General features: G+C 37.2%; 1 protein-coding gene across 1 annotated transcript in view; it reads right to left on the bottom strand.

The window, feature by feature from the left end:
* The window catches only part of LOC126373320 (connectin-like), a 63,232-nt gene extending 53,526 nt beyond the window's left edge, over positions 1-9,706 (bottom strand). The window contains exon 1 of the mRNA XM_050019438.1: positions 9,610-9,706. The gene's annotated coding sequence lies outside the window, so the exon portion shown is untranslated. The remainder of the gene's footprint in view (positions 1-9,609) is intronic.
* Between the last annotated feature and the right edge of the window lie 5,572 nt (positions 9,707-15,278).

The following is a 15,278-nucleotide window of genomic DNA, read 5'->3' on the forward strand; positions in this document are numbered from 1 at the left end:
TTTTTATTCCGTATGGAGTATAAAGGAAATGGATAAAACAACACACGTAAATGAAAAAAAAAGCTAAAAAACGTTTATTTAATAACTTGTATTCCCTCCCCGAGCTCTAATTACTGCTTCCATACGGTTCTTCATCGATCGGATGAGAGTCACGATCACATGCTGTGGTATATTGTCCCATTCCTCTTGGATTGCATCTTGCAGCTGGCTAAGTGTTTCTGGGGCAGGATCTCTTGCTCGAATTCGTCTCTTTAATTCATCCCACAGATGTTCAATGTCTGGGCTTCTTACTGGCCATTCCATAATAGAGATATCGACTTCGTTAAGATAATCTCGTACGACGCCCGCGGTGTGAGCCCTAGCATTGTCGTGCATGAATATGAAGCCGTTGCCAATAAAATGTGCATAGGGCATCACATGAGGCTCGAGACACTCTTCGACGTACCGATGACAGTTTAGTGCAGGCAGACGTGGCCCAGACACGAAAGCAAGCTCTGTCTTACCGTCGGCGCTGATTCCTCCCCAAACCGTCCACGAACCGCCACCATAGCTGACCTTTTCTTCAATGCAGCATTGTGCATAGCGTTCTCCGTCTCTTCTGTAGACCTTGTTCCTTCCGTCGTTACCATACAGCATAATTTTACACTCATCAGAAAAGAGAACTTTGCTCCACTGTAGGTGTGACCAATTTAGGTGCTCACGTGCAAAGTTAAGGCGCGCTCTTCGATGGTCTGCAGTTAATTTCGGCCCATTTGCTGGCTTATGCGGTACCAGTCCACGATCCTTCAACCTTCTTCTAATTGTAGAGTCACTTACAGCCACCCTTCGTACAACACGAAGCCGCTGCTGCAGTTGAAAAGCGTTAAGGCGTCGATTTCTTAAAGAAGTTGTTACAATAAATCGATCATCTCGCTCAGAAGTGACCCGATTCCTGCCAGATCCTGAACGGCGCGTGAACAAACCAGTCTCCCGATAACGTTTATAGACTCTATGAACAGATGACGGGCTTAGATGCAGTCTTGCAGCCACAACACGCTGACTAAGGCCAGAATCCAGCAATGCCACAACTTGGGCGGCTTCTGTGGGCGAAGTATCCATACGTTTTAGAAAAAAAACCTTTTTTCAGACGTCCCAAAGTCACAGTATTGAAATAAAAAACAAAAAGTTTAAGGATAGGCGCCAATTTTTAGTTTTTAAACGCTAAATGTACTCCAACCCTAAACACACATTTGTCTCAAAACAGTGATTCATTTCGTTTATAAGATAAACAAATGAAATTCTAATTTTGAATTTAGAATTTTCGCTTATTACTGTAATGGCCAAACTGCCAGCTATACATTTATGTATTTTTTTCATCGTATGAATTCTTTTTTGTGTTAAATTCGGACAGAAACAATGAAAACGGAAGTGTTTCGATTTTTTTGATGAGAAGTGTATTTTATTCCTACTTCGTCCCATTTTGTATTCCTTATACGGCCCATGTTTTTTTTATATGCCAAAGTTACTATATTGTACAATCAGCAAAAAAGGATTACCTATTATTTTAAATATTACTCGTATTATTTTATTATAATAAAACTTAATAAATCATTTTTTTTTAAATTTTTTATTGTAAATATTGCCTAATTATTGTTTCTCATAGATCTGACTGTTCTGTATTTATTTAAAATTATTATAACATAACTTTCTGTGATTTTGAATGTGATACTGAATAATAAAAGTGATTTATATTTTAATGATAAGACTTGTTTTATTGGTATTTAACTTTAAAAAAATAAGTAAGTAAGTATTCTTTTTTGTTGACTATACCTTTAAAGTACCTACTTATAATTTGGGACGAAGCAAGACTTCGAAATTGATATGGGACGAACTAAGAATTTTTTGGAATGTGGGACAAAACTTCAGGACGAACGAGGAATAAACCGTATTGCGACATCAACGCAGCTAATTTGAATGCATCAGGCAAGTCTAAATACAAGTACCTACTTTACTTTGCTAAAATGTACATTCTCACCACCCCTCCTGTATTAGGGGGAAGAGATTACACGATGTCCTCCATACCAATGAGGGTAGATGTACAAATTACTACAAAAATAAGAAAATACCCTGTGTCTCTAGTAAATTCAACGTCTTTGTAGAAAAATGACGACTCCACTGAAATAAACCTTCGATGAATTTAAAAAGGGTGTCAAGTTTGTCCGCTTTGAATATTGAAAGGGTTCCGTAGATACAAAGTTGCACAAAATTGACTCTCATTGTGAGGACGCAGGTTCGAATCCAGCACGAACCTAAACCAATCAATCGGAATTTGTTTTCAAGATCATATTTGGATCATAGATAATCTCTCGTGGTTTCCAGGATTTGTGCCCGGTTAATGACAATGAGCTTGCCTGAAAAGGGCTCGATTTAAACATAGCTGGCGACGAGTGGGTGTATATGTTACTGTAAAAGCTCGAAATCTTAAGATATTCCAGTAAAACCTAAGATCTACCAATTCCCAATGGTAAATGTCCCAAAAGGTTTGCGATTCGAACTTTTACCACCATTCCGTTGGTAAATCTTAGGATTTACATTAATGGCACGGTAAATGTTGAAAACAATACTATGTATACTACCTTTGTAATACTATGTAAAACCCAGCATATACTGAATTCGAATTGTAAAATCCTATGACTTACACTTAAATCTTAAGATTTACCGTAGTTCGAGCTTTTACCGTAACATATACAGGGTGTTAGTGACATCGTAACGAATATTCAGGGGGGGGGGGGATTCAGGCCATGTTTCTGGATTAATATCAAGTAGAATTTTCCGTCGTAAAATTCATGATGTTTTTTTAGGTTTTTAAAATTATTTTCAATCCCACTTGATATTAACTCAGAATAATCAGCTGAATCATCCCTCTCAGTATTCGTTGCGATGTCACTTACACCCCGTACAAGTACATACGGTAGCCATACAAGTAGGTATGGATGTTTGTGATATCGTAACGACTACTGAGAGGGATGATTCAGACCACGATTCTGAATTGATATCAAGTGGAATTTCCTGTAAAAAAGATCATGATTTTTTTGTGTTTTTTTAATTATTTTCCGATCCATTCTTTTGCGACGGAAAATTCCACTTGATATCAACTTAGAATCATGGTCTGATCATCCCTCAAAGTTTTCGTCACGATGTCACTAACACCCTGTATACTAAACATCTCTGCCTGCTCCTTTGGGGATACAAGCGTAATGCTATGTCATGTCACGTTTTCTAATTCTAAACAAGACCTTATTTGTAACAAACAAATCAAACGTAATTAGAAAGAACTTATGATTGTCTGGAAGAATTCGCTTTAAGAGATAAGGCCGGCATTTGCCATGTACCTAGCTAAGAGTCTTTTATAAATATTTACTTTTATTTTGGTGCAATAATGTATTTTTGTATTTGTAAAGAACCCTAAATGGCAGAAAGTACCCCAGCGACATTTTGTAGCGTAATATTTAGAAAAAGTATTAGGTAAGACAGCGAATTGCTTTAAATTATTCAGGATTAGTTCCTACGCCCTAAAATATTTTGAGCAAGATTTTTTTTTGCCTTCTGTTTAAAAGTTTTAGAGGTGCTTTTCTAAGGAGAGTATAAGAACACGCTATTTTTCCATTTTAAGAGATTTTAAAGCTTTTTAGAAAAAAATATTTTGAATGTCCTTTTATTGTCATAATAATTATCATGCCGTTCAAGTCAAAGGTCAGTTTCGCTAGCCACATCAGAGCCCACTCCAACAACGATTTGGGATAGATATTTAGGAGTCGCCGTCGGCATATAAAGTTTGGAAGCCATGATGATGATAATGATATATGATCAAGGCGTTACTTGCACATAAGCTAATGGTTTTTAAGTTGTATTTTTTCTTTTCAAAACTGCCTACTGCACATTACTTTCAAAATGATGAACACATCAACAATTTAAGAACTTCAACACAAAGTACAGCTTGTTGTCTTCTGTTAACTTTTTCTAACTCACCACACTTACAAATACCTAAATTACTTCTATTGTATAACAATTTAACGCAACTACAAGCATTCTATCATTCTTCAAACGTTTATATTTCGAACTTCATTTACGTTTTCAGAGGCAACTGCTGTCACCAATAAGTACCTATTACTAAAGGCAGATTCTCATCGAAAGCATTCGTCTGTAATATAATAATAAATTCAGATAAAAAATAAATTTTGATTCCTAATTTAAATTGGCTTTTAAAAATGTTCGAGACGGTTAGATCGTGAGGAAAAATTCCTGTTGGACAAGTCAGTTTGGCTACGTCAAGGAAGATTCGAGCACCAATCAGTCAGTGATGAGAACCGGGTGTGCATCAGTGCATCTTCTCTTCTATCGTGTGAGTTGCGAGGTGGATTACTAAACTCTGAAACCTTCGTTTCAGGGTTATTTTATGAGTCGCCAAAGGCCCCTAACATGGGTCATGTAATGACTACGCGCATGATCTGTAATTATATACATGTTTGCTTTTTTTACGTACAAAATCTTGACACTACAAATACTCGAAATTGAATCTTGGGTTATTACATTACAGACAATTGCTCGTCAGTATCAGAGTGAGACAGTATTGTTACGTAAGATATCGCGTAAGTGCAAGCGAGACAAACAGTCCGTGTTCATTCCCTTACTCTTTAGCTGTATACGGCCATTTATGGCTAAAGTAAGACCCAGAAGGGTGAGGTAGGCGCCCGATATGAATCGGTGCGCGGCGGAGATTACCTTTCTATACGTAATATTATTCTTTGTTATATGAAAACGTAATTCGATACTTTGATTGTTACATTACAGGTATCTTTTTCCAGTGAGGGACTACCTTTATGTAAGACAGAACTAAAAAGAAAAAGTTGCCGAAACAATCCAAAGTAAGTAATATACCTTGTCAAAAGAATCAGCCTGTACGAGACGTAACAGACAAAAGTTGTCTAAAAGAAAAGTTCTTGTCACGGCAACATGGTAAATATTTTATCAACTGTCTCTACGGTAACACAACTGTTCTAACACATAAACTATTTTCTTTTCATTTGTCTGAAATAGTTTCCAAGATATTTCTTCGCAAGCTTTCTACTTAGTGTTTCAATGGTTTTATGAAAACAAACGGTCACGATACCAAATAAATTATTCATCACGTCTAGTATCAAATAAATTGGTAAGAGTAAGAATTGGACTTTATTTTTACAAGGTAAGTGTTAGTACGTGTCTTCTTTGTCATGAAATAAAACTACTATAATGATTTTTCTTCTTAACAAGTTAGAATTCAGTTCAGGCGTACCTACCAACTTCTGAGTTCAACTGGGAGAAAAAAAAACGGAATACGTTTGACATGTGCGTTTATGTACGGTCACGAGTAATAATATGTATACACTTTGGTACCATGTCACATTAAGTGTTTTGACAAATTGAACTGTAAGTCTTACTAAATGTCAAATATGTTAGTGCGACAGAGTCCTAAAGTGGGTGCATTATATTGCTCATGACTGTACCACAGTGGCCTGTGGTCCTGTTGAATAGAGGATTGCTTCTAAATCGGGGAGCGCCGGTTTGAACCTTGGTACCGGATATGCACTAATGCGTTATCAATTTATCTTACGAGCAGCTTTCACTAATACAGTTGGCTCGACCTAATGGTCGAGCTCTATAATTAGACGGCGATACGGCTCACCACCTATCACGTTTTTGTATCTCGGTGAGGTGTAGAGACTTAGTTCATCGTGCGATGAAAGTTACAATTCTGCTTCAACAACTAGTTACGAAACAGCGAAAGAATAATCTCTCTTAACTGGTTAGGTAAATCTTGTCACCAACGTAGCGTAGGGCCTCTGACTACCCCAATAGGGATATAGTCGTGAGCTTATGTTATGTACCTTATATGAATACATAACTAACTTCTCAGTTCAACTGGGAGTAGGAAGACACAGAATGCTTTTTGCAGTTTATCATTCCGGACATAACGTAACGTTACATAACGTAACTTAAACGCGACTGGGAGTACATAATATTCCGTTATTAACATGATAAAATAACATAACGTTGAATCACGCATGTAAGCCAGAGGGGTAGGCAGAGGTGTATGGTACACACCCACTCTTCACTAGCTATATAGCCATAGTCAAGTCGAGCGAGCCTATTAATATTAACCGCACACAAATACTGGAAACTCACTAAGCCGAATGTAGTGGTTTAAAGCCTGAGGCGGGATTCGAACCCCGACGACGACGACGATGACGATGACGATGATGATGACGATGTAAGTCATGCGTTCTCCAAACATGGCTATCACGTATTCACAACATGAATGAGCTGGTGACCTGTTACTATAAAATGTATTGTAATCCACCGTAGAAGTTTAGTACCAAATGTGGTTGAAACCCCGGTTTTATTTATGTTTATAAAGATAATTCCCGATACAGGCTCATTGTATTTTTGTCATGGATTTTTAACTATGTACCTTAGTATTATTAACATTATTAATCAATATACTCGTACATACTTATGTGAATGTTATTTTTGTTTATCAATGTTTATCATTGTATGATTATCACGTGCTCAGCACATTCCCGAGAAATGCATTTTCGGAAGTATGTGACCTAACCTGTATTGGGCTGGTTTTCCCTTCGAGGGTTGAAGATTAGACAAGCAGTCGCTTCTGTAAAAAACCGGACCTCTCAAATCTTCAGGTTAGGTAAGCGGACCCTGTGATAAACTGTGATAAAATATTGTAAAAAATAAAGTTAAATAATGTGTCCAAACAAAAGCAACTTAAATTTTAAAATCCCTGATAGCAATTTAAATAAAAAATAATTTAAGCACACAAATTCAATTAACTGTGCGATAACCAAATAATATACTTATTCGAAACAATGAGTCGTCAAATAACATGTTCAATTAAATTGGTAATGGAATGGAAAAGGAAATAAAATAAAACATAGAGCTTAATGGACGTAAATAATACGAAAGTGCGATAATTAATTGAATATTATTTATCCAGAGCATTGTTTCGAAAAAGTTTAAAACAAATAATTTTAAATTATTGGTTTCGGGAAGCAGAAAATATCGGGTTCGACTCGGGCGCAAATGTACATAATACAAATTGTTCATTTCAATAATGAAGCATATTGGCTTTTTAATACATTTAATACAGTTTTTATGAGTGTTATATACGTGTCAAGTGACAGTAATTAAGTACTTTAGTCAGTGATTCGCTAAATTTTCAATAATAAAATTTAAGTCCTTGGAATGTTGGAAATACCAATTTAATAGTAACACTCACGTCATCAAACGGCCAGAAATGGCGGCTTTTTATAGGATTGAGCGTACCTTGTTTTATTATACCATGAGTATAGCGAAAGATAATTCAGAATTTTGTCTTGTTTTGAATTAAGAATGAATTCGAAAATACGTATAATCGGCCAGCGTTAGTTTCGATCTTCTTCTATCGTCGCCAAAGACCCCTGACATTACTCATGTAACGACTACGTACTTACATCAGTAAGTAATAACCGGGAACAACGGCTTAACGTGCCTTCCGAAGCACGGATATCCTTACTTTCGGACAATCAGGTGATTATCCTGTAATGTCCTAACCAAACTAGGGATCACAAAGTCATTTTTGTGATATGTCCCCACTGGGACACGAACCGAGGACCTCCGGATCGTGAACCCAACGCCTCAACCACTGGACCACGGAGGCCGATGTTAATTTCGACGATGACAACCAATGAGGTTGACATTTTAGCAACTTAAGCGGTATCCTCGTAGCATCGGATATGACGTCAGTCAGTTCCTGACGAAATCTTATTATTTAAAAGTACTGAACTGATGTTTATCAACGTAGACCGGAGCGTGGCTAAGGGCCCTATCTAGTGAAATAGTACCCTTTTGTTGTTTTTTCCATTTTATTGGTGTCCCATTAGGTTACCTCACCTGGTATTTTATTGCTAGTGCAAACACTATTGTCATAGAATAAGGAATAATACTACGTATAGAAATGGCAACTCTCCGCTCGTCACCAGCGTCTGAGCTAGGTTTACCTCACTCACGCTCTTAGCGCTCCTAGAGGCAGAATCAAAAGTTTGTATAACAGAGTAGGTAGAAGTGTAAAGAAATGTGTAGACAAACAGTCCTCGTCAGCTATATTCAAGTTCCATGTAAAAGGGCTCATACCCTTTTACATGGAACTTGGATATAGTTAATGGCATGTTCATTATGATTCAAACGTGAATTCAAACACATAGTCGAATTCAGTGGTTTAGAGAGGTTCATGCATTCAAATTCAAATTCAAAAATATATTTGTCATTAAGCTACATAGTTACACTTTGAATCGTCAATTTTTACATAACGAACGTCTCATCCGCCTAAAACCAAAACTACTGCATTCTCAAAACGGCTAATTCAGATTCTTTACAATAAATAAGTACAAACTATCAATCAACCAATAGAGACTATTTAGCACAATGGACAATATACAGAAATACGGAGAACAGATACAGAAAAGCACAACAGGTGGCCTTATTGCTCATGCAGCAATTTCTTCCAGGTAACCTTTGGGTATAAGAAAATTTTGTACAAATATAATTGTAACAGCGGGTTAGTGCATTCTAACATAATAATAAATAGTTAAAAGAACTATCTACATCGCTTTCAAGTGAGATACCTCAGCGCTCCCTATTTGTCCGGCCAAGTAATTAACGCCATCTTCAATAAGACACGTAAAGAAAAATGTAACATTAAAATAAATAATAAAAAACTATTTATATTACTTCCAAGTGAAAGCCATCAACGCTCCCATTGACTTTCAACAAGTTTATTCATGATAATTACGTTGAATAAATGATTCTGATTTTTGATATCCCATTCGTCCGACCAAGTAGGTAGTTAATGCCATCTGCGGCAAATCTACAATAAGTCACGTCCAAAAATAAAAATGAATTCCAACATAATAATAAATAATTAAAACAATTTTCTATAATACCTACTCTCAAGTAAGTAACATAACTGTTTACTTACTTAAAATACTCCTACCTACCTACCTACGCCACAACAAAATAACTCCCCCTATTTAAACAGAATCGTATACTCAAATAACGTCATAGGTACCTACCCAACATGTTAACCAACATTGAACAACATTCTTATTATTGGTCTCTGCTCATGCATGGATCCTCGAAAGTTACAAAGTACTTACTTAGTTTTCAAAACTTATAATTCGTTTTCAATTCTCAGACGCTGAAAACTCTTAGGAAATTTTCATAAAATTTTCCGCAACAGAAGAAAATTCTCCTTCAATTTAATATTTACCAATGAAACGTGACTGTTTTGCAAAAACTTTAGCTTGCTATTACTTCAAAATTGTATAACCGACCAACTTTATAATAAAAGCAAAAACAATTTATAACACGTCCTTTTTATTTTACGTAGGTTTGCGCAGCGCAACGTAACGTGAAAAATGTTCAAACGAATTAAAAATAAACAAGCAAGAAATTAACTCATTGTTCTTTTGTATACAAACCGTTCTTGCAACTTTTACACACACATTTGTTTTTATATTTAGTGGGATCAAAAATACCTACTCTCAAAACACAGTGCAACTCTCGTAAACACGAAACATAGGTAGAGAAGAACACACCACGGGCGAACGTCCACCCGTCGCGACGTTAGCGAATGAACTGAAGGCCTAGCGAGCCGATAACCGTAGAAAAGCTCGCGCGATGAAATTAGGCACCTAGAAGTGACATAAGTGTCTTTAAATGAAAACAAAATATATTTTAAAGTCGTAGGACTGAATGTTATTTTAAAATCCAAAGCATAGTGGTTAACTATAATGCCTGGAAATCTCGGCGCTACGAGGTTAAAATAGAATGTTTCTTTATTACACTGAAGTCCTATGGTACATCGGGTTGCTTCTCGAACGGGGAGCGCCGGTTAGAACACCGGTACTGGAGTTGCGGCAATGGTGCTAATTCCTGTAGACATAATCTAAATTTATTTTAAGTTATATCTGTCATTTTCTTACCCGCCAAAAAGGAGAGGGACAGGTAATCGACAAGCATAAAATTTATGGAACACACGTCAATTTTAAGCATAAATCTAAAACAAGCCTATAAAAATTTAACATTGGCTAATAACCCGACAGAATTATGTTGACAGCACACGTCAAACGGTTTGCATACAAGCGAGGTACCTTTTTGATTCGCCCGGGTTATTCATTCATTTACTCATTCTTCCTAAAATTAAGAGCTGTCAATCATCCGTCCCTTTCCTTTTCGGCGGATAAGAAAATTACAGGTATAATTTAAAGTAAAATTAGGAGATGTCTGCAGGAGTCAAGGCCAATGAATTATTAATTTATCTTAAGTGCAGTTTTCACTAGCACAGTTGGCTCAACCATTATAGACGGCGATACGGGTTACCACCTATTATGTCAATCTAACAGATAGCTCAGTGAGGTGTAAGTACTTCATCTTACGATGTGTGTACCTCTGAGTACACCATTGGTTATAGCTTGTATTATGTTAAGTGACAGAAGTTCCTTGAAATTAAAAAAAATATACATTTTATAACAGATTGTTTATTTGTTACTGCCCCAGAAGTAGGTTTCCAAGATTTATTCCCGGTTAACGGCTGTAGGCTCGCCCCCTATTACAAGCGGCTTAAACATAGCTGGCAAAAAGTGGGTGTACGTATTTACGTACGCAAGGTGTGAAGTATATATATACTACCCCGATACCGACCCCGCCGGCGTAGTCGACGATTTCCCCCATTCAGCGCTTATCGCTATCGACCCACTAGGGTCGATTAATTCTTTCAAATATTTTTCCTCTCAGACGCCCTGAGCCGAGGTTCGCACCCAACTATGCACCCTCAGGCCTGTTGTCTTAAACGTTGTACCGGGTGAGAGCCTTCAGCGCTCCCCATTTGTCCGGCCAAGTAGTTAATGCCATCTGCGGCAAATCTACAATAAGTCACGTCAAAAAAATAATATATATATATTTGGTCGTAAGGCCCGAAGTCCTTTTAAAATCCAAATCCCATTGTTTAACTATTGTGTCTAGAAATCCGGGCCTATATATATATATACTACACACCTTTGGTCTAACACCCATTTATCACACCTACACTAAAGGTTGTTATTGACATTTCAATCTATTCTTCTAAGTGTTATTATATTTAACTACCACGTCTTCTACGCAAAAAAGAGTCCTGAAATTAATAGTACGTAATAAGCAATAAACCTATGTGTATTGAATCAACTCATGTAATTTATATACTAATAATATGATATTTGATTTTACGAACCTAATAAGGTAAACGAAGTGTAAGTGACTTAAACAAAGGAGATAAATACACTTTCAATGGGTAATTAAACGCCACCTACACCAACTTTATAATAATAATTAGTACTGAGCTATTTATAGACTCAAAATAATAATTTGAGTAAGTAATAATTAATAATAATTTAGATCCATTATAATTTTATTATGATATTGCATCCTGCCAATCCTTACTTACGGTGCCCAAACGTGGTCGCTTACTGAGGCTCAAAAGGCCAAGGTCGGGGTTTGTCAAAGAGCAATGGAGCGCAGCATACTAGGTGTAAAACGAATTGATCGAGTTAAAAACACTGTGCTGCGCTCAAAAACCGGTATAGCTGATGTTGGCAGGAAGACCGCCAGGCTAAAGTGGGACTGGGCTGGACACGTGTGCCGCATGCATCCGGAACGATGGGCAAAGATCATCACGCACTGGGTACCACAGGACGGACACCGTAGACGTGGTAGACCCCGGAAACGATGGCGCGATGATCTCGACGGTTATCGAAAAGACTGGATAGAGCTCGCACAGAACCGGGATACTTGGAAAAATATGGGGGAGGCCTTTGCTCAGCAGTGGGATCATATAGGCTAATAATAATAAAATAATAAATAATTATTGAGCATACAGAAAGCGAGACACAGAAATAAGGACAAACAAATACACAAAAGCACAACAGTCGGCCACCTAGGTACTCGCAATACGATAATAAAATAATTTATACTTTATTGAGCACAAAACACATAATACAGTAATAAGGACAAACAAGTTGAGAAAGCAGCAAATTTTCCCAGGCAACCTCTAGGTACAAGACAATTAACCAACTAATAATAACCAACCATAACCAACCAACCATTAACCAACTAATTAATTAATATTATGAGTAAGGTAACTCTTAACCTAATATATTAATCGCACGGCTGAAGTATTTACATAAGTAGTTGGCAGAGCCGTAAATCAGTCTTTAGAAAGCAACTGAAAAATATAATTTATAAACTTCATAAAAGATTACCAGTCTACCTGGCTGCAGGCTTTCAAGTCCATTGCTTCAGATAGGATGTTCTGTGGTTTCAATCTGTCTATCTCTTTAACTGCTTGTAAATGTGACTCTTTTTTCTGGTTTGTTAGATCATAAAGACCCTGGTGTCAGGGTTACTGTTGAATCGTCAAAGGCCCCTGAACGGCTACGGCTCAAGTAATGTCTACATAGTTCTTTAAGTAAATAGTACCTTTGCCCCCGTCATCAGGGATCACTAGCCTTTGTCTCCGTATTGGATCCCTACTCCTTAAAGGATGGAAATTTCTATGAAGAAAATACTACGACATTTCCAGTACAATTTCCTAAATCAATCGTATTGACAGCTCTATATTTCGTATCAGAAAATAATTGGCCGGTAAATGCTGAGTTTTTTAGATAACAGTTAATCGTCTAATATGAGTCCTTGACTTCCCTATTTAGCTGAAGGCTTTGCTAATATTTCTTATTATCGGTATTTCCTCGCGATTTATTACTTTCAGTCATCGGTAGCTTATTAATTTCCAACGGCAGTAGATATTTTCTACAGAAGATAAATATTTTATTAAGTACTAGCGACCCGCCCCGGCTTCGCTCGGGTTCAACGCTGAGGAAAAAAGGAAATTATTTACGACATCAAATTAAAAACCTCAAAAATAACAATATTTCTCCACTAGTTAATGGATGTTATTATACATATAAACCTTCCTCTTGAATCACTTTATCTATTAAAAAAAAGTATCAAAATTCGTTGCGTAGTTTTAAAGATTTAAGCGTTCATAGGGATATAGGGACAGAATAAGCGACTTTGTTTTATACTATGTAGTGACATAGTACTCTTATAATTGAATATTTCTGTAATTACTTCGCTTCTTCTCGCCGGTGGATTATAATATCAAGGACCGACCTCATCAATCCGTCGTCAGGCTTAATTTTGAGGACATGGCTCATGTAACAATCATATTATACTTCTTCTTCTATCGTGTGGGCTGTGAGGTGAATTACCAACTTCATCAACCCTGGTGTCAGGGTTATTATTGAGCCGCCAAAGGCCCCTGATATGGCTCATCTAACGAATACTTACTTACATCATTAAGTAGTAACCGGGACCAACGATTTAACGTGCCTTCCGAAGCACGGATCATCTTACTTTTTGGACAATCAGGTAATCAGCCTGTAATGTCCTAACCAAACTAGGGATCAAGTGATTTTTGTGATATGTTTCCACGGGATCTCCAGATCGTGAGCCCATAGCTCAACCATTGGACCAGGGAAGAAGTTATATACTTACTGAGATAAATAATAACCGTAACCGACTGCTTGACGTGCTCTCTGAAGCACGGAAGTAAAAAATAAGGCATCGATCTTATTTCCGGACAATCTGATAATTACATCATGCAATGTCCTAGCCTAACCAGGGACAGTCTTACAAAGTGATGTTTTGTCAAACGGGACCTTACCGGGAATTGAACCTGGGACCGTGAGCCTAACTTTCTTTTCTGAGTGACGTAGTTGACATTAACAATTTTAATGGGACTTCAACTTAGCGGACGAGGAGTGGGTGTGTACCTATATACTTCTTTACTTTATACTTCTGCCTACTCCTTCGGAAATATACGTGATACTAAGTTACATAAAATAAACATAAACAGCCTATACACGTCCCACTGCTGGGCACAGGCCTCCCCTCAATCAACCGGAGGGGGTATGGAGCATATTTGCGGCACGCTGAGAGGTGAGGATATGGTATCCCGACGTGCCGGCAGAGTAGGGGAATGATTGGTGGTGACGATGATAAAGTAGAAGCAACAGCAACAAGAATATATACAGTTTATTAAAAACACTTCACAAACAGGATAGGAATATACATAGTTCACAATATTACACACTTCACAAAAGAATCAAGACTTAGGAATTAGAGGGCACGGCCCTAAATAGTATAATATACTTGTTGTTTTAATGAAGGTCGGGGATGCAGTGAGTCAAAAGTGAGTAAAATGAAAGGAAATGCGAATGGAATGGAATGAGAATTTCGTAATTTAAAATGATGATGTTCCGAACAAAAGGCCAGTATGTGCAGAGTTTGTACTCTGCTACATACTCTACCACGCTGCTCCACTGCGGGTTGGTGGAGGTATTTTTACGGCTAATAGCCGGGACCAACGCCTTAACGTGCCCTCCGAAGCACGGAATCATCTTACTTTTTCGGACAATCAGATGATTCAAGCCTGAAAAGTCCTTACCAAACAAAGGACAGTCCCACAAAGTGATTTCGACAATGTCCCCATCGGGAATCTAACGAGGACCTCCAGATTGTGAGCCTAACGCTCTAACCACTAGACCACGGAGGCTGTTGATACTAAGTTATGTTATGTAATGTTATACAAACTTTTTTTACATTTCAAAATTTAACGGTACAAAACGTTAAGCTTTTAAAAGCTGTATAAAATAATAAAAAATAATAATAATAATAAAGTTTATTTAGGTAAAATCTACGACACACATATACATTTACAACATTAAAATATACACACATTAACATTAATATTTAAGTAGTTGGAAAACATAAAGGTATATGGGTGCCGCAGTTCACCAAAAAAGGCCAGGGTTCAGTGAAAATTTACTCAGAGGGCAACACTGATTTTCAACCCACGCCTATCTGTATCTCACTATAGAGGAGTGCATGCATGTTACACATCTACGGTTACTCCTTCGGGCATTTTGAATTCCTCTACACAATCACCCAACCATTGCTTTACAGTGCTGTGAGTTTTTTTCCTATCTACAAACACAACGGATCTGCACTACCTAACGACTGTGCAGTAGCGAAACTTAATACTAATAGAAAGTTCCTTTACTTCATCAACTTCTTTCTTCAAGTAACCTACGGAATACAAAATGTTATAGTTATTG

This window comes from Pectinophora gossypiella, chromosome 15 (genome assembly GCF_024362695.1).
Source record: "Pectinophora gossypiella chromosome 15, ilPecGoss1.1, whole genome shotgun sequence".
Taxonomy (NCBI): domain Eukaryota; kingdom Metazoa; phylum Arthropoda; class Insecta; order Lepidoptera; family Gelechiidae; genus Pectinophora; species Pectinophora gossypiella.